Genomic DNA, 22,106 nt, shown 5'->3' on the forward strand with positions numbered 1-22,106 from the left:
AACGTCAAATTCAACGTAGAAGCAGTTGCCCCTGTATCAATGAGGAAGGGGACGGGAATACCCTCAATGTGAATTGTAGCTGTGGGTTCCTCAGAGTGGTCGCCAGAGAGAACCGGGAAATTGGAGCGGGCCAGTCAATAGGGGTGGGAGTCAGTGAAGGGAGCATACCGCCGTGGAGGGGGTGCCCTGTCTCTGCGTGGAGCAGGGCAATCCCTAGCGTAGTGACCCGTCCGTCTGCAATTAAAGCAAGTGACACTGTCTCGGGTTGGAGGACAAGGCCGGGGAGGGCCTTGGTGACGTTCATATGGTGGGGCGTTCCTGCGAGGGGGTCGCTGGACAAACTCCGACTTTATTCTGGGTGTAGGAGGGTCCCTTCTGAAAGCTTCGCGGTCACGGCCATTGCTCCAGTAATAAGAGATAGCACGTCGCATGTGGGATTTGGAGCTATCAGACCAATCCATATTATTAGTTTTAATACTGGTTGCTATGCGGTCAGGCACGACCTGCATAAGCAGCGCATTGAACTGGGGAGATTTCAACCCCGCATTAAAAGTCTCATCACCGGAATAAAGAGTGTAAATTCCACAAAAGCGGTCAAAAAATTCAGGACCCTCCTCCTTAGGAGTGGGTGTACAATCAAGAATTTTGGAGATATCTACAGGTTTACGGAGAGCACGCTTAAGTGCTGGGAACATTAAAGCGAGTTGAGCCTCATCTGATGGATTGTTGGTTTTAAACGCATCCCATGTGGTTCCATGATCCCCTAATTCTCGTTTCCATTTCTCACCTAAATCTGGGGGAAGGGATGAAAAAATAAGGGAATACTGATCCCTAGGGGTAGCACCATACACAGTCGCAGTTCTCCTCAGATATTCAGTAAAGCCCTCTGGGTCCGTTTTATGTGGCGGACAGTGAGCCATGATCAAACAGAGCTCCTGAGGTTTAAAAGCCTGCCATGTCTCAATAAATTGGTCGTCGTCATCAGTCGCTCGAGGGTTAACGAGACGTCGGATTGGAAAATTTGCAGGGGGAGGCGGTGGTGGAAAAGGCTCCTCTACCGGTGCTGTACTGATAGTTAATTCTTGGAAAGCCTGATTAACAGAGGTAACGGGCTGATCGAGGAAGGTGGTTGGTGCTTTTGAGTGAGTGCGTGTTGCAATGGGAGTAATAGGAGCAGGGAGATTATCGGCAGCAAGATTGTTACAAGGGGGAGTGTGAGAACGGGGCTGCCGCACCGTGGAGGTGGGAAGAGGTGGCCGTGGGATTTAATTCCTCCTCCTCCTCTGTATCAATCAAATAGGGAAACAACGGCATGCCAGAGGTAGTGGGAGGATCCTCCTGATTTTTAATCTGATGGGCTATTCCGACCTGCTTACCACCCGATGCAGTATTATCCCCCCCTTGATTCTTAGGATCTTTCCTGTCCCATAGTTCACATTCGAATTTCAACGTTTCCCAGTCTTTGGTTTCTCCGTCTTTATAATCAGCAATCCCTCTCCTACGTGCATTGTCCCTCCAACTCATTAACAAGGACAGTTTGTGTCGTCTGTCTGATTCTTTTTGCCATTTGGTAATTAATTTCTTCCATTTGGCTCCGGCATTCCGAGACCAAATGGCTGTCTCTGCCGCGGTGCAGTTTTCTAAATTCCAGGTACCACCTAGTGGCCAAATTTCAGATCCGAATTTCTTATTTAAAGCTGAAGACAAGAGGCGTAAATTGCGTTCCTTATCAGGGAACATGGTGCACATAAAAAGCAAGGGAGAATTGTCCTCCGTTTTGTCCAGGCACTGGCCCATGACTTTTAAGGAGTGGGAAAAAAATTAAAAGAGAGAGAGAAGAAAAAAAATGGGGAAAAACTGCCTTGTAAATTTAAAAATCAAAAATCCAAATCTGGTCCCTGACCTAGCCAAGCCTGTGTATCCCTGTCTTGGGAAAAAAAACAAGAACAGGGGGTCCCTGACCTTAGGTTTTGAACGACAACCGGGTCCCAGACCCTAAGAACATTACTCTCAGACAAATTTAGATTCGAACACCGTCACCATTCAGCGTTATCCGTCAGGGACGAGGGGTCACAGCACCGATCCGAGAGAGAGAGAGAGACCAAGGTTAAAGCTTACCTTGTTGCGCTGTCCGTCTCCGCTCTCCGGGTTCGTGCTCGATCACTTGTTCGGTCCCCCACGGAAGCCACTCAGGGTATTGGTGAGGGCTCGCAGTGCCACTGTCGTCTTTTAAAATGTTTCCTACTTCAAGACTGTGAAAAAAACAACTTTACACCTTGGTTTCGATAAAACTAACTTCGTCTTTATTGACCAAAGTCTGCATGCAGGTGGCTACAGGTTAGAGAGAGAGAGAGCTGTTAAGGTAAACCTGCTCATTCTTTCTCAAGCTCACAAAGACATGGAGAAAACGTTCAATATTTATACAAAAGCTGTATCATTTTACAAAAACAGACCTTGTTCAAAAATGTCAATACAGTCATAACTTCTGATCAAACATGTTGTCATGGAAAGACCCTGACTCGGCTTATTTGCAGTATTTTGTCTTTAGAGGATTTAAGACGTGGTCCTATTTTGTTTTTCACCTCTGCCCTCATGATGCCTTGACGCAGATGGACCTAGGTCATGAGGAGGTTGTGTTATTGGGACATTCCTGGATCGTGGCTTTGTTATCAGGTTTTACTAAGGTCAGGCACTATTTTCCCTCTTCTGGCCTTGGATGATACGATTATGTGGATTCTTAGCTTTGTCTAGTTTGTCAGGGTCTGAACTTGGCACTTAGCTGACACAGCTGTCTTACACTTGGTTACATAAGTTGGCTATTTTTCCCATCATGCTATTGCTGAGTTTGTACACTTTCACGGGTTACTCCCCTGTTTCAGACTGGGCATAAGCAAGAAACTTACTCATCTGTAACTATGAGGCAAAGCTTCCACGTTCCGATTTGTTGTTAAACATTAACACAATTCGTCATCACACAACTTGTGACATTTACACTTCCACAAGTTTTGAATGAGATTCTTTCTTCCCCGGCTCCACAGTGGGTGAGAGAGGGACAAGCAGCAGGATTTTACCCAAACTCTCCATTCACCCGCTGCCAGCAGAACGCGGGGACTGCAGCTTCAATTAGCGGGTTACTGCCCATCCCGGGGACAGTCCAACCAGGAGCAAACCTCCCAATACACCGAGCACAGGCTCAGAAACATGCAGGTAGATTATACCCCGCTCACTTAACCTCCGCGCAGCATTTACATAATCCCTAAATGACTTATGCTTCTTTCGTTGTATTCAGCTCCTGAGACCTCAATGCACTGAATAATTTGAGTGAGAAATTTTCCTGATGCCACGCCCGAGATTTGCACCCAGATCTGGGAGATACTTGTCTCTGGTGAGCAATAACATCTGGCCCATTACCACCCAAATTTTGGCTGACGTCAACATCTCTCCGTCTCTTCCAGCATCTGTACTTGTTCTCGACCTGCTGCACTTGGACTTTTTAAGCTCTGATGTGAAACAACAAATCTCACTTAACTGATTCTGGCAGAGCTCTTTTCTGTGAAACTGCGATTCAGCTTCATTGAACGGTTTGCTGGACAACAATAAAGCATCATGCCCTGCCCGGGAATCGAACCCAGCTACGCGTCAACATCTCCCTCATTTTGCTGAATTCCAGTCGATTTGTCAAGCATGATTTTCCCTTTCATAAATCCATGCTGACTCTGCCCAATCCTGCCACTGTTTTCCAAGTGCTGTGCAATAATTTTGGGATTCTCAAATCCCTACAGTGCAGGAGGCTATTCACCGTATTTTATTACAATGAAATAAAGGTAACTACAAAGACATGAGGGAGGAGCTAGCCGGAGTTGATTGGAAAAGGAGCCTAGCAGGGAAGATAGTGGAACAGCAATGGCAGGAGTTTTGGGGGGTTATTAGGCAGGCACAACAGAAATTCATCCCAAGGAGCAGAATATATGCTAAGTGGAGGACAAGGCATCCATGGCTGATGAGGGATGTCAAGGACAGCTTAAAAACTAAAGAAAAAGTTTACGAAGTAGCGAGGATTAGTGGGAAGCCAGAGGATTGGGAAGCCTTTAAAAGTGAGCAGAGGACAAATGTTGCTCGTTTTAGCCTTAGTTTAATTGCTCTTGTTCTATCACCTTTGCTCTTGAGTCACCAGGTATCTTTCTGATACCGCCACGTGGTTCAAGTCCGAGTAATGATCAATAATCCAACACACCGCTTAGTAAGAGTTAAATCAACGCACATTTATTATACACAGTAAATACTTATACGTTAATTCTACTTCTAAGCTACTTCCTACAACTAACAGGCCAATACTTAACTTTGGGAATGGCCCACCAGGTCAGGGAAACGAATGGCCTTTCGTATGGGTTCTGAGCCTGCGGGATTCAAAGCTGGTACAGGTCGATAGCCAGGAGCGCCTATCTCGTAGCGAGTGTTGAAGTAAGACTTACCATTTTAGCAGCTGTTGCAGAAGGTCAGCAGAAGGGTCTCGAAGGATGGAGAGAGGAGAAGAAGGGTGCAGAGAGATCGATTTGAACTTGGACTCTATTCTTATAGTCCCCAGAGGCTTCCCGCCTTTCGGGGCGGACCCTGTACCTGGTTCCAAGTGATTGGACTTTGTCCCAATCACTTGGTTCGATATTCTTCAATGCTGGAGCGATTCCTTGATCAATGGGCGGTTTTGGGGTGGTCGTTCACCTCTCTTTGTGTAGGCTCCTGCTGGCGCCGAAAAGTCTGGGTTGGCTTTGTGTCTAATTTGTTGCACATTGTTCCCGGGGATTGCTAATTAATATTCAGATGGCCGGTGTGTTGTTCTGCTGATGGCTGCAGGTATCGATTCTGTCCAGCCTCCCCAGAGGCGAATACACAGTTTTACCTGCAGCTGTCTGTTTGAGTCCTGTTGGCTGATTTTCCCATCAGCCTCTTCCGTTTGCCATTTTAAATCGGGGTTTGGCCATTCTAATCGGGAGTTAGCCATTTTCACTGGCTACAAGCCCTCCTTGTGATCCTAACGCGAAGCGTGAAGGATCACATCATTATGTTACTTTCCATTCCCAGACCTGGGGGGGGGGGGGGGGGGACACTTCCTTCATGGCCTCTGCACTGACCATAGCTATGCACAAAAAATTTTAACTAACAATTCTAAGGGCGCTATGTCAGACAGGGACATGCATTACAAAACAACAAACTTGGAACCTCTAACTTATCCTTAATATACTACACTCGCTTAAACATTCCATTATCCTACCTTCCTCAATCATACAACAAAATCATAGCATTTCATACAGTCTCTCCTGGCTTGGCAGTCAAGCTCAGGATCATACAAATTTTGCTCATGAAAAAGTTTTTTACATCTCTTTATTTACAACAACAATAAACGCAAGTGAATGCACTTTATTATTTTATAATAGATCGCGGGGGTCGGGGGTCTGGTCATAACTGAACATAAGGGATCTGATCTTATATACCGGGGTTCGAGCGCGGTAGGTTATCCTTCTTTATTTTCGTAGACGCATAGTCTGCACTACACAGCAGAGTATCACCAACGTTAATAGTGTTTCGATCACATAGGACAGGGAGTACCAGGTTATGAACCTGGCACACCAAGAAGATGTAGTGTCACTGGTGACTGGGCTCTGGGTACTGCGGGGCAATGAAACATTAACGGCTGGGGGGTTTGAAGTCATGGGGTTCGCGGTCACGCGCAACCAAATGTCCAATAACATTATGTTGATCCATATGAAGGAAGTCCTCATGGCTGTTCTCTTTCCTTTTCTTTCTTTGTTTTCTCCGGTCCTGGAGTTCTGTAGAAACAAGCATAGCGTCTGTAACTATCTTTAATATCTGGTATGCTAGTGTGTCTGTCCTTTTGTGCCAATTATTCCCTTTATAATTGGTCACTATGTGTGACTCCCTCATTTTATAAAAAAACAAATTTTAGGAGAAGACACACTTCCCAATGATGAACCAGTGCTGATTTAGCATCCAAATGTTCCAGGATGTAAATAGCAGATGGCTGGCAACCTAAAGGTTACCTAAACAAACAAAACCTTTTGAACTGAAAAATGCCAAAATGAGGTGCGTATGGGCCGCGACGGGTACGATTTGGATGGAGTCCCCGGATAGGATGGCTACCAATGCCGTATCTCTCCTACCTGAGCGTAGTTGACCAGCGGGGGGTTTCCAGGCAGGGCGGGTCTCAAGCCGTTTCTCCACTGCCTGAGCAACCGACAAGAACGGGCAAAAATGTAGTCATCGTGGTGGGGCTGCCGTAGTGGTTCTATCCTTCGAACCAGAAGGGCAGTTACGATCGGGCGTCTGCTACCCCAACAAGTGTCTGCAGCCAAGCTAGTTCCTCTGAACAAGTGTCTGGCAACATTGGGTCTCTGTGGGCAAGTGCTCAGAGGTTTCAGGTGAATTGGCGTCTGGCAATGGTTAGTCTCCGAAGGCAAGTTCTCAGAGGTTTCGGCCGAATAGGCGTGTGGCAGTGAGAAAAATTCTCCTGTCGGACATACAACATTGAACAAACTTACAAACAACATAAAACATTCTGCAGGTGCCATCAGAAAGGACAACACTTCTCCCAAGCGGTTCCTTTAAAACATCATCTGGGCACCTCAGTTCTCGGTTGCGAACAGGGTCGCAAAGGGGTTGGCGGTTTGGGAGTCAGACCCAAGGTCGTCCTCTTCTCCCGGGTGCCAAACTCTGGAGTGGATTAGGGCTGAAAGGGCTGCCTAGTGCGAGTTGGGGTCGCTCTCGTCGTTGCGGACGAGTCGGTATGAGTTATCTCGGTGCCAGTAATTGGTGTCTAGTTGTGTGGGGACAAAATTGGGGTCGTCAGTGTGGTTCGGTGGTGGGGCTTGTTCAGGAAAGTGATCAGGAAAGGATCACTTGGATCGAAGTCGGAGTCGCTGGGTGTGGGTCCTGGTGCATGGGGATAGTAGGGAGGCGTGCTGTGGCTATCGTCCAAGTCACAGTCGCTGTCTCTGCTGCTGCAGTCTGTGGGCATTCCGGGGCGGAGTGTATATTTCGGGGATGGCGTTAAGGTCGAGTCCGTGGCTGGGCTGGTCGTGGTGGGGGTTGGTCGGGTTATGTTGGCTGTGGGCGGGGTGTGGTGTGCTGCGTCAAGCATGACATGGTGTGCGTGGTTCGACTGTGTTCCATAAGCCTTCAGCTGGTTTATATGAAACCACGCAGTCTTACCATTGGGGTACTTTATTTTGTAAACGGAAGGGCTTACTTTATCCGCAATGTAATACGGACCCGAGTATTTTGGTGACAGGAATGTGCTGGGGTTATATACAGAAAGCATCACTTGCTGTCAGATACTATACTCAGTCGCATGCACTGCCTTGTTGAAACAAGCCTTGCTTTGTTTCTTTCTGGTGCCCAATTTTACTGTGGCTGCTAGCTGAGCCGTTTTAACATTTGCAACTAATGGAGGGCCGTCACTTCGGGGCTGGTCAGGTCCAAACCTAACAAATATTCTGTGCCTTGCATGGGGCGTCCGGTCATGAGGGTGTGTGGTGTGTAACCTCTGGAGGTAGAAATAGTGTTACACAAAGAATCAGCACAAAAGGGAGGACTGAGTCCCAAGTGGTGTTGTTCTGCTGGACCATTTTTCTGAGGGTGGTTTTTAGGGTCCGATTAATGCCCTCCACGATACCACGTGGGTGGTATGCTATGTGGAATTTTTGGGTGATGCCAAATATCGTGAGGACGTTCTGCATGACACGTCCCGTAAAATGGGAACCTTGGTCGGATTCATAAGAACATAAGAATTAGGAACAGGAGTAGGCCATCTGGCCCCTCGAGCCTGCTCCGCCATTTAATGAGATCATGGCTGATCTTTGTGGACTCAGCTCCACTCTCCGGCCCGTACACCATATCCCCGAATCCCTTTATTCTTTAGAAAGGCATCCACCTTTTTCTTAAAAACGTTTAAAGAAGGAGCCTCAACTGCTTCACTGGGCAAGGAATTCCAGAGATTCACAACCCTTTGGGTGAAGAGGTTCCTCCTACACTCCGTCCTAAATCTACATCCCCTTATTTTGAGGCTATGCCCCCTAGTTCTGCTTTCCCCGACCAGTGGAAATAACCTGCCCGCATCTATCCTACCTATTCCCTTCATAATTTTCTCTGTCTCAATAAGATCCCCCCGCATCCTTCTAAACTCCAATGAGTACAGTCCCAGTCTACTCAACCTCTCGTCATAATCTAATCCCCTCAACTCTGGGATCAACCTAGTGAATCTCCTCTGCACTCCCTACAGTGCCAATATGTCCTTTCTCAGGTAAGGAGACCAAAACTGAACACAATACTCCAGATGCGGCCACACCAACACCCTATACAATTGCAGCATAACCTCACTAGTCTTGAACTCCATCCCTCTAGCAATGAAAGACAAAACTTGATTAGCCTTCTTAATAACCTGTTGAACCTGCACACCAACTTTTTGCGACTCGTGCACCAGCACACCCAGGTCCCTCTGCACAGCAGCATGTTTTAACATCTTACCGTTTAAATAATAATCCATTCTGCTGTTATTCCTCCCAAAATGGATAGCCTCACACTTGGCAACATTGAATTCCATCTGCCAGACCCTAGCCCATTCACCTAACTTATCCAAATCCTTCTGCAGACTTCCGGTATCCTCTGCACCTTTTGCTTTACCACTCATCTTAGTGTCGTCTGCAAACTTTGACACATTGTACTTGGTCCCCAACTCCAAATCGTCTACGTAAATTGTGAACAACTGCAGGCCCAACACTGATCCTTGAGGGACCCCACTAGTTACAGGTTGCCAACCAGAGAAACACCCATTTATCCCCACTCTCTGCTTTCTGTTAGTTAACCAATCCTCTACCCATGCTACCACTTTACCTTAATGCCATGCATCTTTAGTTTATGCAGCAACCTTTTGTGTGGCACCTTGTCAAAAGCTTTCTGGAAATCCAGATATACCACATCCATTGGCTCCCCGTTATCTACTGCACTGGTAACGGCCTCAAAAAATTCTACCAAATTAGTCAGACACGACCTACCCTTTGTGAACCCATGCTGCATCAGCTTTTGGGGATTTATTAATTTTTAATCCAATTAAATTCTCCAGTACTACTTTTTCACTCATGCTCACAATTGTGAGAACACCTTGGTGTTCTCATGTTTTGGGGAGAATTTCTGTATCTTCCTTCATGAAGCCAGACACACAGTGTTTAGTTTCTCTGCCATTTCCTTATTCCCCATTATAAACTCTCCTGTCTCTGTCTGGAATGGACCCACATTGGTCTTTGCTAATCTTTTCCTTTTCACATTCCGAGAGGAGCTTTTCCAGTTCTCCCCAGTTTGCTCTCATATTCTATTTTCTCTTTATCAGTTTCTTGATCCTCCGTTGCTAAATTCTAAAACTAGTTCCCAATCCTCAGGCTCACTACTATTTTTGCCACTTTATGAGCCTCTTCCTTGGATCTAATAGAATCTGTAACTTTTCTTGTTCGCTACGGTTGCATCACCATTCCTGTTGGATTTTTGTTTCTTAAAGGAATCTATATCTGAGCAGCTGTGAAAATGAACAAAAGGCAGTGCTGGATATAATTGAGAGTAGAAACAATAACAGAAGCCAACTCCTGCAATCAATTGTGAACCTTTTGGTGTCTCAGTAGGTGGGAAGAATTACTGCATCACTTTTCCTGTGGATTTTTGTTCCTGAAAGAAATGTGTATTTGTTGCAAATATGTAATAAATCTTTAAATGCCAGCAAATGTCTGTTTATTGTCTAACCTTTTATTGTAATTTCCCAACCTACCACAGACAACCTGTCCCTCATACCTCAACAGTTTCCTTCTTTGAGAAACACACAGAAAAATTAAACAAAGAACCATGTAACTACCATCGCCCATCTTCATGGCAACGTGGCATGCTTTAGGGGGTTCCAAACAGAAATGGGAACTAAATATCTTCTAACTTCCAACACATTTCCACTTTTGACCCTTGTGAAATTGGAAACCACGTATTCGCAACAAAGCTCAAAGAGCATCAGCCCACTGGAGGAAACGTTGCAAGACCAGTCTTTCCAGTAGAAAGAAACCCCGACCATCCGTATTGACCAATTGACAGGATGAATAAATTGCAGTTCCGAATGTAATTGAGAGCAGAAACAACAACAGCAGAATTCAATCCCTGCAATCAATTGTGAACTTGTTGGTGTCTCAGTAGTTGTGATGAAACACAAAATGTGTTCCCACATTGAGAGCAGATGAACGGCCTCTCCACTGTGCGAACTCGCCAGTGTCTCCGCAAGTGAGATAGATCACTCAATGCCTCCCCTAATCAGAGCAGGTGAAAGGCCTCTCCCCGTGTGAACTCGCTGATGTCTCTGCAGGTTGGATGAATGTCGGAATCCTTTCCCACAATGAGAGCAGGTGAATGGCTTCTGCCCAGTGTGAATTCGCTGGTGACTCTTCAAGTGGGATAACTGAGTGAATCCATTACCACACTGAGAGCAGGTGAACGGCTTCTCCCCAGTGTGAAATCACTCATGTCTCCACAGGGTGGATGAATGTCTGAATCCCTTCCCACACTGAGAACAGATGAACGGCCTCTCCCCTGTGTGAACCCGCTGGTGTATCGTCAGGCTGGATAACTGAGCGAATCTCTTCCCACACTGAGAGCAGGTGAACGGCCTCTCCCCTGTGTGAATTCGCTGGTGTGTCCGCAGGGTGGATAAATCTCTGAATTCCTTCCCACACTGAGGGCAGGGGAACGGTCTCTCCCCACTGTGAACTCGCTGGTGTGCCTGCAGGTGGGGTGACTGAGTAAATCCTTTCCCACACTGAGAGCAGGTGAATGGCTTCTCACCAGTGTGAATTCGCTGATGTGACTTCAGGCTGAATAACGCAGTGAATTCCTTCCCACACTGAGAGCAGGTGAATAGCTTCTCCCCAGTGTGAACTCGCTGGTGTGTCTTCAGGTTGGAAACCTGAGTGAATCCCTTCCCACATTGATAGCAGGTGAATGGCTTCTCCCCAGTGTGAACCCGTTGGTGTGACTTCAAGCTAGATAACGCAGTGAATCTCTTCTCACACTGAGAGCAGGTGAACGGTCTCTCCCCAGTATGAATTCGCTGATGTGACTTCAGGGTGGATGAATGTCTGAATCCCTTCCCACACTGAGAGCAGGGAAACGGCTTCTCCACAGTGTGAACTCTTTCATGTGACTTCAGGCTGGATAATTCAGTGAATCCCTTCCCACACACAGAGCAGGTAAATGGCCTCTCCCCTGTGTGACTGCGTTGATGAATCTCCAGCTTTGATCGGACTCTGAATCTCTTCCTACAAACTTCACATTTCCACGGTTTCTCCATGTTTTGGGTGTCCTTGAGTCTCTCCAGGTCGGACAATCAGTTGAAGCCTCATCCACACACAGAACACGTGTACGGTCTCTCCCCGCTATGAATGGTGTGATGTTTTTTCAGGCTGTGTAACTGGTTAAAGCTCTTTCCACAGTCAGTGCTCTGGAACACTCTCACTCGGGTGTGTGTGTCTCGGTGCTTTTCCAGTCACATTGATGTTTAAAATCTTTTCAAGCAGACAGATTAGTCAAACATTTCTCCTTCTAGATTCAAAGGCCGATCATATTCAGGTCCCAAGGACTCAGTCAGATCAAGATGTGACTTTTGCGATTTCTGTCTGTAATTCCTCCTCTTCTAATATCCTGTAAAAACAAATTACAAAAATCATCACTGTCAGTACAGGATAGAAATTCAGAACAGACAATTCTAGTTCCTAGAGGACATTCTTTCCTCTCTCATTCCCAAAAGCTGTAAATCTCCATCCCACACGCTCTCCCTCCATTCTCACTCTGCTGTATCTAATATTCACCCCTCCAATTTTTCTGAAGGTGCTGATTCAGCGCCCCCCCCCGCCTCTCTCCCCCCCGCCCCCCCCACCTCCCTCTCCCCCGCCTCCCTCCCCCCCCCCACCTCCCTCCCCCCCCCCCACCTCCCTCCCCCCCCCCACCTCCCCCCCCCCCCACCCCCGCCTCCCTCCTCGGCAACACAAACCATAATCAGCCTATGGATGTCCAGGTCCTGGATGCTCCTAAACACCCACCTCAAAGTCCACATATTCACAATTCAGGCATAAACATTCACCAGGACCATTGGCATCCCCTCCAACTTCCCACTAACCATCACATACCCACCCCCTGGATCGGCCACAATGTTCCCCCACCTCAAAAGCCACTCACTTATTAACCAACACCGCCATCACCCTTGTCTTCATGTCTAAGCTGGTACGGGAATCCCTGCCCCACCCACCCCTTCCTTAGCCTCGTCTGATTTTCCACCTTTATGTGCGTCTCCTGCAAGAACACAATGTCCGCATTCAAATTCATCAGATGCGTAAGAACACAAGATCGTTTAACCGGCCCATTCAACCCGAGATATAGATTTCAAAAGCAGGGAGGTCATGTTGGTATTGTGTAGAACTTTGGTGAGGCCACAGCTGGAGTACTGTGTGCAATTCTGGTCGCCACATTATAGGAAGGATGGAAGTGCACTGGAGGAGGTGCAGAGCCCATTCTCCAGGATGTTGCCTGGGATGGAACGGTTAAGTTATGAAGAGAGGTTGGATAGGCTTGGGTTGTTTTCAGTGAATCAGAGAAGACTGAGGGACAACCTGATCGAGGTGTACAAGATTATGAGGGGCATGGACAGGGTGGATAGAGAGCAGCTGTTCACCTTAGTTGAAGAGTGGACACAAGTTCAAGATGAGGCAACACGGTAGCACAGTGGGTAGCACAGTTGCTTCACAGCTCCAGGGTCCCGGGTTCGACTCCCGGCTTGGGTCACTGTCTGTGCGGAGTCTGCACGTTCCCCCAGTGTGTGCGTGGGTTTCCTCCGGTGCTCAGGTTTCCTCGCACCTTCCAAAGATGTGCAGGTTCGGTGGATTGGTCGTGATAAGTTGCCCTTAGTGTCCAAAAAGGTTAAGTGGGGTTATGGCCATAGGGTGGAGGCGTGGGCTTGGGTAGGGTGCTCTTTTCAAGGGCTGGTGCAGACTCGATGGGCCGAACGGCCTCCTTCTGCACTGTAAGTTCTATGAGATTCTACGAGTAGGAGGTTTTGGGCTGGTTTAGCTCAGCGGGCTAGACAGCTGGTTTGTAATGCAGAACAAAGCCAGCAGCGCGGGTTCAATTCCCATACCAGCTTACCCGGACAGGCGCCGGGATGTGGTGACTAAGGGCTTTTCACAGTAACTTCATACTTCTGACAATAAAAGATTATTATTATTAGGGGAGAATTGAGAAAAAACCTGTTTACCCAGAGGGTGGTCATGGTACTTCAGGAGAACAGCGACCACGACACCACACAACCCTGCTATGGCAACCTGTGCAAGATCATCAACATGGGTACCATCATTACATGTGGGAACACCACCCAACAGGCACGCGGTACAGACTCATGCGACTCGGCCAACATGGTCTACCTCATACGCTGCAGGAAAGGATGTCCCGAGGCGTGGTACATTGGCGAGACCATGTAGATGCTGTGAAAACGGATGAAACGACATCGTGCGACAACTGCCAGGGAGGAATGTTCCCTTCCAGTCGGGGAACATTTCAGCAGTCAAGAGCATTCAGCCTCTGATCTACGGTAAACCTTCTCCAACGCAGAATCGCCGAGCAGAAACTGATAGCCAAGTTCCACACGCACGAGTACGGCCTCAACCGGGACCTTGGATTCATGTCTAATTACATTCACCCCCACCATCTGGCCTGAGCTTGTGGAATCCTACCAACTGACATGGCTTGAGACAATTCACACCTCTTTAACCTGCGATTATCCCTCTCTCCAGTCGCTACATCTGGACCTGTAAAGACTTAATTGCCTGCAAATACTTACGTTCAAAGTATTGTCTTGCATCATTGACTTTGTCTGTATATGTGGTTGTGGAACCCACCTCTTCACTCAGCTGATGAAGGAGCTGTGCTCCAAAAGCTAGTGATTCGAAACACCTGTTGGACTTTAACCTGGTGTTGCAAGACTTCTTACTGTGCTTACCCCAGTCCAACGCTGGCATCTCCACATCATGGTCTCGAATGCACTGCCTGGGAGGGTGTAAGAGGCCTCACATCCTTCTAAAAAGTACCTGAATGACCTGGCATGTCATAACATTCAAGGCTTTGGGCCACGCTCTGACAAATGGCATTTGGTAGGCAAGTCAGGTGTTTTTCATGCATCGGTGATGACTTGATTGGCCGAAGGGCCTTATCTGTGCTGTAGTCTGTGATTCTAAGAGAGAGAGACTTGGGCCAACCTTTCCAGAGTCTGCACCCTCCCTGGATTCACTTCCTTTCCCTTCAGTTGCTGGAAGTGACCAACTGAAAGTCAGAATGAGAAAAGAAATGGAAAGGGGAGAAAAGAAAGTGTTTTACTTACAGATGTTGGAGTCAGGAGGACGTTTCAATCTGTGTGAAGCTCAATCTTTATTCACACAAAGCCCGCGCTCTGATTGACTGGAGGACCAGAGTCCTTCCGGTCCTCCCACTGGTCCCATTGGTCAATACCTGAGGAGAAAGGTCAGGGATGGGCACTTCCGTATATGCGCAGCTTTTCCTCTACCTTGAACATGGGCAGTTTTTCCTCTACCTTGAACATGCGCAGATTTTCCTCCACCTTGAACATGCGCAGATTTTCCTCCACCTTGAACATGCGCAGCTTCTCCTCTACCTTGAACATGCGCAGCTTCTTCTCTACCTTGAACATGCGCAGTGGCGGAGATCACCAAGCGGCTTCTCCCTGTGGCCGCAGCCGGTTGCCTGGAAACCTTGTCCTGAGGAGGTGTTGTGGGAACAAGAGCAGCCGCGCCCGCGCGCCGGTCTGCGCACTGGAATCCGGAAACGTCATTGTGGAGCAGAATGATTTGTATTAGCTGATTCAGGCAGCTCTATTGTGACGTCAGGATGACTCAGAGGGACGTACCCAGCTCAGCCTCCTATTGGGGCAATATCACTGGTCACAGAAACACGATGCTGCGGATTGGACAGCAGCTCCTCGACCCGGAGGGAGGAGGCCCTCCTGCTCCACGTGGGCTTGTTCCCGCCCCATCCTGGCGCCATCAGAGACCAATGGGAATCCGAGGAAGATCGGAAGGGCACGGGTCTTCCTGCCAATCAGAGTGCGGAATTTGTGGTGATGGCTGCCGAGAGATTCCCCAGGAAGCTGCTGCTCCTCTGTCTCTGAATGAAGATTGACGTTCACAGACTGAAACTTCCTCCTCTGTCCAATCTCTCTGAGTAAAACACTTTCTTTTATCCCCCTTTCCATCTCTTTTCCCCCTTGTCGATGGCAGGCCCGTGCAAGTGCGGAATTTGGCACCGTACCCCTCGTTGTTGTCAGTGGGGGGTGGGGTTGTTTTGGCGATCTATGGTAGGATTATGGAGGAGGACGGGGTGTCCATGGAAAGGATTGAGGCCAAGTGGGAGGAAGAGTTTGGGATGGTGTTGGAGGGAGGACTATGGTGTGAGGTGCTGCGGAAGGTTAACACCTCCATGTCGTGTGTGAGGCTGGGGTTGATTCAGTTGAAAGTTGTGCACAGGGTGTAATGAAGGTGAGGATGGGCCGGTTGTACAAGGGGGTGGGGGGATAGCTGTGAGCAGTGTGGGAGGGGTTCAGCCAATCCAGTCCACATGTTCTGGTCCTGCCCAAAGTTGGACAAATTTTGGGTGTCAATTTTCAGCACCATGTCTAAGGTTCTGCATGTGGATTTGGAGCCGGGTCTCCTGGAGGCCATATTCGGGTGTCAGACCTGCCGGAGCTGCAGATGGGTGAGTGGGCAGATGTTTCAGCCTTCGCCTTGTTGATTGCCTGCAGACAGGACCTGTTGAGGTGGAGACCAGCTTCCTCACCGCCCCCCCCCCCCCCCACCTCCCCCCGGGCCTCGGCATGGCTGGGGGATCTAATGGAGTTCTTGTAGTCAGAGAAGGTGAAATTTGCTCTGAGAGGGGCAGTTGAGGGGTTCACCAGAGATGGGTTTTGTTTGTGTTATATTTTGGGGATCTGGTGACCGTCAAAGAGCAGGTGGGCAGTTTGGAGGTTTGGGTGAAAGGCGTTGGGGTTTGGGTCTGTTTTTTTGTTGTACAAATGGTAAAATTTTGAAAACTTGAATAAAAATATTTTTTTAAAGATACAAACTTCAGGGGGCAGCACGGTGGCACAATGGTTAGCATTGCTGCCTCACAGCAGGACACACCCGCACCATGGAGAAACGATGGAAATGCATCAATGCGTTCACACTGGGGAGAGACCGTTTAGCTGCTCTCACTGCACAAAGAAGTTTAGAAGGTCATCCACACTGCGGAGACACCAGCAAGATTTAGTTGTCCATCTACAGTGGAAACGCATTGACACATTCACACCAGGGTGTGACCATTCTGCTGCTCTGTGTGGGAAAGGATTCAGTGTTCCATCCAGCCTGTGGACACACCAGCGAGTTCATACTGACGAGAGGCCGTTTGCCTGCTCTGACTGGGAAGAGATTCAATACTTCATCCCACCTAATAATAAAAATCTTTATTAGTGTCACAAGTAGGCTTCCATTATCACTACAATAAAATTACCGTAATCGCCACACTACAGCACCTGTTCGGGTACAGTGAGGGAGAATTCAGAATGTCGAATTCACATAACAAGCACGTCTTTCGGGACTTGTGGGAGGAAACTGGAGCACCTGGAAGAAACTCATGCAGTCACTGTGAGAATGTGCAGACTCTGCACAGACACTGACTCAAGCTGGGAATCGATCCCGAGTCCCTGGCACGAGCCAGCTGATGGGGATGGCAGGAGCGTCCAGTGTGGTCACTGAATACATTGTGGGAACTGCCCAGTTAAAGAGGCTACCTTGACTCGCTAGTCTGAGAATCCACCCCTTGTCCCTCTGTGTGACGCTGGCTGAGAATAGACGTCGGGGCTGCTCAATGTACTGAAAGCCATTTGCTTCTGTTCTCCTTGTCTAAAATCAAATTGGAAGAAAAGGGAGACAACTCTGAAACTGGGAAAACAGAATTCCAGGCGTTATTGACATCACTGTACATATTGCAGACACACATTTATTTATCTTTGACCACAGAATCTCACTGCACAGGAGGCCATTCGGCCCATCATGCCTGTGCTGGCTCTTTGAAAGAAGTACTCAATTCGTCCCACTATCATGCCCTTTCCCCATGAACCCTGAAAACTAGTCCCTTTCTAATTATCCATCTCCCTGTGTTGAATCTGCTTCCACTAGCCTGTCAGACAGTGCATTCTGGGCTGGTTTAGCACACTGGGCTAAATCGCTGGCTTTTAAAGCAGGCCAGCAGCACGGTTCAATTCCCGTACCAGCCTCCCCGAACAGGCGCCGGAATGTGGCGACTAGGGGTTTTCACAGTAACTTCATTTGAAGCCTACTCGTGACAATAAGCGATTTTCATTTAATTTCACATTCCATTAACCCACGCTTTTTACGATGCTTTAATTACACTGCTGGCCGCAAAACTTAGTTGTCCTTCAAAAAGAATAAATTTAGAGTACCCAATTCTTTTTTTTCCAATTAAGGGGCAATTTAGCGTGGCCAATTCACCGACCCTGCACATCGTTTTACATTGTGGGGCTGAGATCCACGCAGACACAGGGAGAATGTGCAGACTCCACATGGACAGTGACACGGGGCCAGGATCGAACCCAGGTCCTCGGCACTGAGGGGCAGCAGTGCTAACCACTGTGCCGCCGTGCCGCCCCCAACAATGAATTTAAAGACAATGTGGTGAAGCTTTGGGATTCTCTACCCCAGAGGACTGTGGAGCCTCAGTCATCAAGTATTTTTAGACCGAGAGTGATAGGTTTCTCGATATTGAAGATATCGAGGGATATGGGGGATAGTGTGGAAAAATGGTGCTGAGGTAGATCGGCCAATGATCCCATTGAATGGTCGTGTAGGCTTGATGGGCTGAATGGCCGACTGCAGCTCCTATTTGTTATGGTCTCTGTGTCCTGGACAGGAAGCAGTGAGCAGGGATCTGTCAATCAGCCTGAATCAGCACCTTCAGGAGAATTGGGAGGGTGAATATTCAACACAGCAGAGTGAGAATGGAGGGAGAGTGTGTGGGATGGAGATTTACAGCTTTTTGGGAACAAGCGAGGAAAGACTGTTTCATAGAAATTAAAATAATCTGTTCTAAATTTCTATCCTGGACTGACTGTGATGTATTTTGTAAACTCCTTTTACAGGATGTTAAAAGGATAGGATTTACAGACAGAAATCTCAAACATCACGTCTAGATCTGACAGAGTCACTCGGTTCATCGGCCATTAAATCTAGAAGGAGAAATGTTTGCCAGACCTGTTGACTTCAACAAAGTTTAACCATCAGTGTGACTGGAAAAGCACCGAGACACACACACTCGAGTGAGAGTGTTCCAGAGCACTGACTGTGGAAAGAGCTTTAATCAGTTACATAACCTGAAAAACCATTGCACCATTCACAGCGGGGCGAGACCGTACACGTGTTCTGTGTGTGGACAAGGCTTCAACTGATTGTCCAACCTGGAGAGACACGAGGAGACCCAAAACATGGAGAAACCGTGGAAATGTGGGGACTGTGGGAAGGGATACAGAGTCCCATCTGTGCTGGAAATTCACCGACGCAGTCACACTGGGGAAAGACCATTCATCTGCTCTCCGTGTGGGAAGGGGTTCAGTCAATTATCCCACCTGAAGTCACACCAACGAATTCACACTGGGGAGAGGCCGTTCACCTGCTCCCAGTGTGGGAAGGGATTCACTGCGTTATTCAGCCTGAAATCACACCAGCGAATTCACACTGGGGAGAGGCCATTCGCCTGCTCTCAGTGTGGGAAAGGATTCACTCGGTTATCCAATCTGAGGATACACCAGCGAGTTCACACTGGGGAGAGGCCATTCACCTGCTCTCAATGTGGGAAGGGATTCAGTCAATTATCCCACCTGCAGAAACACCAGCGAGTTCACACTGGGGAGAGGCCGTTCATCTGCTCTCAGTGTGGGAAGGGATTCACTGAGTTATCCAATCTTAGGAAACACCAGCGAGTTCACACTGGGGAGAGGCCGTTCACCTGCTCTCAGTGTGAGAAGGGATTCACTACGTTATTCAGCCTGAAGTCACACCAGCGAATTCACACTGGGGAGAGGCCATTCACTTGTTCTCATTGTGGGAAGGGATTCACTGACTCAAGCAGCCTGCAGAGACACCAGCGAGTTCACACTGGGGAGAGGCCATTCACCTGCTCTCAGTGTGGGAAGGGATTCACTCAGTTAGCCAATCTGAGGAAACATCAGCGAGTCACACTGGGGAGAAGCCGTTCACCTCTCTGTGTGGGAAGGGATTCTGTGTTTCCTCGTCCCTGCTGAGACACCAACAAGTTCACAATTGATCAGTGATGGATTCTGCTGTTATTGTTTCTGCTTCAATTACATACAGGACTGCATTTCGTTCTCTCTTCTCTTTCTCTCTCTCAGGGATTCTGAGACAGGAAAAGTGATGCAACCTGTGGCGAACAAGAAAAGTTAAAGATTCCATTAGATCAAAGGAAGAGGCTCATAAAGTGGCCAAAATAGTAGTAAGCCTGAGGATTGGGAACTTGTTTTAGAATTCAGCAAAGGAGGACCAAGGAACTGATGAAGAGAAAATAGAATATGAGAGCAAACTGGCGAGAAACGTAAAAACCGACAGGAAAAGCTCCTATAGGAATGTGAAAAGGAAAAGATTAGCAAAGACCAATGTGGGTCCATTCCAGGCAGAGACAGGAGAGTTTATAATGGGGAATAAGGAAATGACAGAGAAACTAAACAATGTGTGCCTGTCTTCACAGAGGAAGATACGGAAATTGTCCTAAAAACACGAGAGAACAAGGGACTAGTGTGCAGGAGGAACTGAAAGAGATTGGCACCACAGGGAACACAGTCCATTCCAATGAGAAATGGTGCTGGATTTGCCGGATTCATGATTGACACTCAGGAGGCTGACAAGCTGCAGCTGCACAAACACACTTCATTCCCCACCACCATCCCAGCCAACAAGATGGCAGAGAGGAGAGTGGCACTCCGCTTTACGACACCGAGCTTGAGACCCTGCTGGATGCCATGGAGGAGAGGCGGGCAACCCAGTACCGCGGCCCGGGAAGGAGGCTGCCAGCTGCCACCATTCATCGTGCCTGGGTGCAGGTGGCAGAGGCAGTAACCTCCGTGAGCAACACCGTCCAGACAGGCCAACAGTGCTGTAAAAAACTGTACAACCTCCTCCGGGTGAGTGGCAGCACTGTGCCTCTGGCACCAAACCCGTCCCATGCTGTTCCTTGGCTCCACCCAAACAGATTCCACATTTTGTATTCCTGATCTGAGATCCTCCCTTATTAATGTACTGATGCCATCCCTTATTATCAGTGCAACACCACCTCCTTTTCCTTTTTGCCTGCATCATCAGCAAACTCAACAATCATTACCTTCAGACCCATCATCCAAGTCATTGATGTAAATTGTAAAAGATTGACTCCCCAGCACTGATCCCTGTGACACACCACTCGTTACATCTTGCCAACCAAATAATGACCTATTTATGGTTAGTCTCAGTTTTCTGGTAGCTCGCCAATCTTTCACTGTGAAAGACTGTTCTGGAGTTAAAGGCTGCCAGATTGGGAAAAGAAAAGAACGGAACCCTCAGGAATCACTTTGGACTGATACTTTTAAGGTGTAGGTTTCCTACAAAAATAATATTTAGTTAATGTTGCTTCTAGTTTGTTTGTTGCAGTAAAGTTATAAAACCTTATGTCCTGTCATGTGGTCCTTTAATTTGTTGACTGGGGATTTGATTTTTGTTTTGAAGTTACTGATCTTTACAGAGATTCTAATCCACAAGTTTTGTCTCCCATTTGAGCCTCGGGCACCTTTCTGTCTCGTTATTGATCGTGTCAATGACAGCCAGGCAACTGAGCTGAGGGCTGATTTTAGCTGAGAAGAACAGGGCCTGTGCCCCAGTTGGGAATCTGCCATGGGTGTCACACTAATAGAGGACTGACTGGGAAATCAAGGGATGGGGATGATCAGGGCTGATGGTGTCTTGAACCCAGGGTTCAGTGCGTGTGTCCAAAGTGGGGAGTCACAGGAACAGGCTACAGAGGAACCAAAGAGAAACATTTGGGTCCTGAATATTGTAAACATCCTTTCATGGTTACTCTTTTACTCTGGTTGTCTTTGATCCACAAGTAATGTTCCGATATTATTTAAAACCATGCTCTATTTCATTAATAAACTTGTTTCATTAAAAATATTTGATTTTTGGTGGTATTTTTCTGCTTAACTTCATTCACTTTGGGGAAAGTGGGTGAAAGAGGTTGACAGGCTCTTTAATTGAAAGTGAGTCTCTCTTAAGCTAATTGCAAAGGAGCCAGAGGGCGAGAGGAGATTTTATTTTTCTTTTGACACAATGTTTGAAAATGTGGTTCAGAGAGTCAATCGGGATTGACTAATTTATAGAGTATTTTTCAGGAAGTAACAAGGGATGTCAATAAAGGGGAACCTGTTTATCTAGGTTTCCAGAAAATATTCCCCAGGATGTCACATCAAAGGTTATTACACATATTAAGAGCTCAGGATGGGGGGGGCAACATATCAGCATGGTTAGAAGGTTGGTTAGCTAACAGGAAGCAGAGAGTAGGTATAAATGGATTACGTTTGGATTGGTAAGATGCAACAAGTGGAATGTCACAAGGATCAGTGCTGGGCCCTCAACGATTTTACAATCTATATGAATGAGTTGGGTGATGGGATTGTATGTATGGCAGCTAAATTTGATGATGGCACAAAGTTTGGTAGGAAAGTAATTTGTGAAGTGACCTTAAGGAATCTGTAAAAGACAACAAATAGGTTAAGTGAGTGGGAACAAATTGACAGACGGAGCATAACGTGGGAAAATGTGAATGTGTCCACTTTGGCAGAAAGGGTTAAATAAAACAGAACTTTATTTAAATGGGGAGAGATTGCTGAAGCATGAGGTACTGAGGGATCTGGGTGTCCT

At 47.6% G+C, this 22,106-nt stretch overlaps 2 long non-coding RNA genes across 2 annotated transcripts; one reads left to right on the top strand and one right to left on the bottom strand.

Annotated features, from left to right (window-relative positions):
• Positions 1 to 9,772: 9,772 nt before the first annotated feature.
• Positions 9,773 to 14,942, bottom strand: LOC140420042 (uncharacterized). Its single transcript, XR_011946155.1, has 2 exons — positions 14,459 to 14,942; positions 9,773 to 11,733 (listed from the first exon to the last, which is right to left on the bottom strand). It is a non-coding gene; the product is annotated as an uncharacterized lncRNA (long non-coding RNA).
• Positions 14,943 to 15,030: 88 nt separating this feature from the next.
• LOC140420043 (uncharacterized) lies at positions 15,031 to 21,357 on the top strand. The gene is made up of 2 exons (XR_011946156.1): positions 15,031 to 15,315; positions 18,287 to 21,357. It is a non-coding gene; the product is annotated as an uncharacterized lncRNA (long non-coding RNA).
• Positions 21,358 to 22,106: the final 749 nt, after the last annotated feature.

This window comes from Scyliorhinus torazame, chromosome 5, assembly GCF_047496885.1.
Source record: "Scyliorhinus torazame isolate Kashiwa2021f chromosome 5, sScyTor2.1, whole genome shotgun sequence".
Lineage (NCBI taxonomy): Eukaryota > Metazoa > Chordata > Chondrichthyes > Carcharhiniformes > Scyliorhinidae > Scyliorhinus > Scyliorhinus torazame.